Source organism: Rhipicephalus sanguineus, chromosome 4, assembly GCF_013339695.2.
Source record: "Rhipicephalus sanguineus isolate Rsan-2018 chromosome 4, BIME_Rsan_1.4, whole genome shotgun sequence".
Lineage (NCBI taxonomy): Eukaryota > Metazoa > Arthropoda > Arachnida > Ixodida > Ixodidae > Rhipicephalus > Rhipicephalus sanguineus.
In genome coordinates, this window is record NC_051179.1 from 125,421,284 (window position 1) to 125,425,352 (window position 4,069).

Consider the following 4,069-nt stretch of genomic DNA (forward strand, 5'->3'; position numbering starts at 1 on the left):
TATCTATCTATCTATCTATCTATCTATCTATCTATCTATCTATCTATCTATCTATCTATCTATCTATCTATCTATCTATCTATCTATCTATCTATCTATCTATCTATCTATCTATCTATCTAGTCGCGTACGACTTTGTGCCCTCCTGGCCGTTTAGTTAATGGGATGTATGCCAAAATGGTATGGCATAACGTAACTATATGAAGAACCGAAATGACAGGTCATAAAATGAAAATGATGATGTTCACGTCATGAACGGCATGATTTACAAGTCACGTTCTTGGTTCTCTTGCGGCCGTTTCGTTAACTTTATATATATATATATATATATATATATATATATATATATATATATATATATATATATATATATATAGACAAGAGTGTTTGACGAACATAAGTGACAGGTACAGACTTAATGAGAACTAACAGACAAAACGAGCCCTTAAAAGTAATCCTCTTTCCTAGGTCCAGACTTGCAAATCATGACACGCATGTCATGTCGAACATGATTTACATCACATAGTCTCAGGGCGCTCGCGGCCGTTTAATTAAATTGATACATACCAAAACTCGTATGACGAGACCTTTCTGTATGACGAACATAAATGACAGATGGTAGCATGAAAACTGTGACATGCATGTTACGTACGGCATGACTTACTTGCAACGCTGGCTGGTTCGCTAGCTTGATATAAACCAAAATTGGTATTGTGCGACGTTGACTGTATGACGAACATAAATGATAGGCCCTAACATGCAAACCATGAAGTGTATGTCATGTACGGCATGATTTAAATGAGACTGTCGTCGTGCGCTTCCGGCCGTCTTGTTATCCGGATATATACCGAAATTGGTATGGCATGACATGAGTATGTGACGAACATAAACGACAGGACATGCATTGTATATACCAGAATGTACGTTTCATTAACATGGTATATACCAGATTGTACATGCACGCATGCATCACAAACATGCGATATATAGTGAACCAGATGTCATGACATGAATGACTTCATTTGCCTCGAAGAAAAACTAGGCGATGTATGCAGCTCCTTACTGGCTGCTTCGCATTATATCGATTCCTGCGGAGCGTGGGATCTGCCAGATTTTTTCTACGGCGCTACTTATAACTTATAAGGGTACTTGTTAGGGCCGTTGGTATGTATTCATTTACGCTATTTTGCACCGTATAAAGGCATCATGTGTCCGTCCAATAAGTTCAGTTGAAAGTTTGCGCTAGTGTTCGTCCTCAAAGCGGTGTGCAATAGCGTAATAATGAATAGCTACTTAACAACAGTGACGTAGAAAAACTTCAAGATTGGGGTGAAACTTTCTTTTTACCCTCCGCGGTGGTGTATTGGTTATGGTGCTTGACTGCTGACCCGAAGGTCGCGGTATTGAATGCCAGTCGCGGCGGCTGCATTCCGATGGAGGTGGAATGGTACATGCCCGTGTGCTTAGATTGAAGTGCCCGTTAAAGAACTCCAGGTGGTTGAGATTTCCGGAGCCCTCCACTACGGCGCCTCTCATAATCATATCGTTATTATTATTCATGATATCGTAATTATTATTTATTATTACTCATATTCTTACGAAAACATGCACTCTTAATTATGCTACATCGCTATTACGACAGCTGCCAACTATTGACTGTGCCACTGCGCTAAGCAAACTGAATGTTTGGCGCTACCGGCATGAGGGAAATTCTGCATTCAGGGAAGCAAGCAGCAAGGAGCATTCTTAGTGAATTTCGCTATATTTGTAGGCATGACAAAATGAAATAATACAACGGTTGATATTAATGGGCAAAAAAAAAAAACATTTCTTTTGCTTTACACTGTCTTTCAAAGCTACCTGTAACTCGAAAGCGATAAGCGGCATGGACGTCGGCAGGATTTTTTTTCTAGGGGGCGGAAATGATGCGCTCTCCTCAATCAGGGTAGCTATAAATAAGCGTCGATTTTTTTCTTCGATGTCTTATTTGCATTGATAGTGCCTTTACAGCCACATCCGCTACAGTCTCTTGTTTATTTATTTTTTCATTCAGCGACCGTCTCCAGCACGGCACGAGCCTCCGGCACAGAAAGATGGCGCTGCTGTTCCGGCTACCGAAGAGAGGACACCAGACGAGTGAGTCCGTTTGAGACTTCCTTCAAAGCGAAAATGCTTGAGGCCCGTGTACTGAGATTTAAATTCACGTTAAAGAACCCCATGTGGTCGAAGTTTCCCTCGCTCCGCAACGCGCCGCTTTAAGCAACACGGCCGCGCCCCGCCGGTTTGTTTAGGATAATAACTACGAGCTATTTATATACACTATTTAACGCTTGCGGCACGCAGAGCTCGGAGGTGCTTCAGCGTGCGCAACATCACCCGCGAGATTGCCCGAAGGGCGCGTTTTAAAGGAACGCTCCTACATTTTCCTTCCGTTTGAAAACTGCCCTTTAGACGCGCACTAAAAAGTGGCACATTTCTGTACCTACTCGCGATGTGGATCGCCAGTTAAACAATAGAGTTACTGTATATGCAATATATACAGTAGTATACAGTATATGCTACCTAAAGGTAGCATATACAGTGACTTTAGTTAAAGAATGCGTCGAACGCGACCTCGCGGCAGCGCGGTGGCGGTCGACGTAACAACTGTGACTGTTGTTAGTTCGCGCTCGTCCTGTGTATACCTCTGCGTTCTTTTCGAGCGTCCTTCCTTGTGTTTGAGTAGCGCGCTGCAAGTGTCCAGCTGTGACCGTTGTTAGTTTGCAGTCGTCCTGTGTGTGTGCTTTTCGTGAGTCCTTGCCGTTTGAGCGGCGCGCTGCAAGTTTCGAGCTGCTTGCTGTTCTTCGTGTGATATTCTCATTTATTGCCATCGCATTCATTGCTTCGCCGTTGCGGCGAAACTGTGACTTTTTATTAAATATCACAACTATCGACCGATTAAGATTGTGAAATCGCTCTTCTCGAACATTTCCGCACATAGTAATAGCAATGGATGCGTACGCATGTGATTGTTCTTTGTATTTATTCCTTCCGGTTTGCAAATAAACTCTTGATATGTTAGTGCAGAGCCTTGCTATGTGATCTTATGTGTTACGTTGCCGTCTTTTTCGTTGCCTTTAATATGCGCAAGTTGGTACATTTTCGACTTAACAAAAAACAATGCAAAACAGAGACAATGACTGAATCTTGGAAAACACGACAAAAGAAAGCTCTAACTTGTAACTGACATTTATTTGAAACAACAAAACTCGTAATATGTGTTAACTGCGCGACGCATAAGCACAAAATACAAGTGCATAGAAAGCAGACATCACAAACCCAGTGAGTATTCTGCAGACAAAGAAATAGAAAATAACATGGTCTCTCATCAAGCAGTAAGTCCACTTCTAATTTACCTATGGACGATTTTATCTAAATAATAGCATCTACATAACAATCGATATAATAATGGCTGCCGGAAAAAATAATTTCATACTTATATTCATATTACAGAGATTGTATTGGTGCTTCGAATATTATGTAACAAAGTATGAGATTTATTGAGCGCTAACAGACAATAATGCCAAGGAAAGTAATGCCAAGGAAAGTACTTTCCTTGGCATTATTGTCCGTTAGTGCTCATTAATATTGTATATAACAAAGAAAAAACGAGCCCTTAAAGTTAACACTTCTTTCTTTCAAAGTAGGAGATTTACCATTCTATTCCTACTGTGTATTCCCTGTCGTAGTACGTCGTGAAGTGGCACTTTATCATTTTTACTACCGCTCCGACTAGTTCCTTTCCTCTTTTTGTCTTGTTTATATACGAAGCTGTGAACTAGACAACTTGTTTTAAAGACTGTTTTTTGTCACAATCCTTCTTTCTGCATCTCAGAGTGAAAATAAACTTGCTTTCAATTGATATGATTTGATAGTTCTCTATAGAGTGGTGCGAGGGACGATTGAGTGACGTATTTTCATCCAACATTTCTAATTAGAGGGTTCAATTACTTGGCGAAAAACTGGTCTGGATGCCAGAACACAAACGTAGTGTGAGCGACGACCGTTGCTTGGTTGATACGTGGTTGGG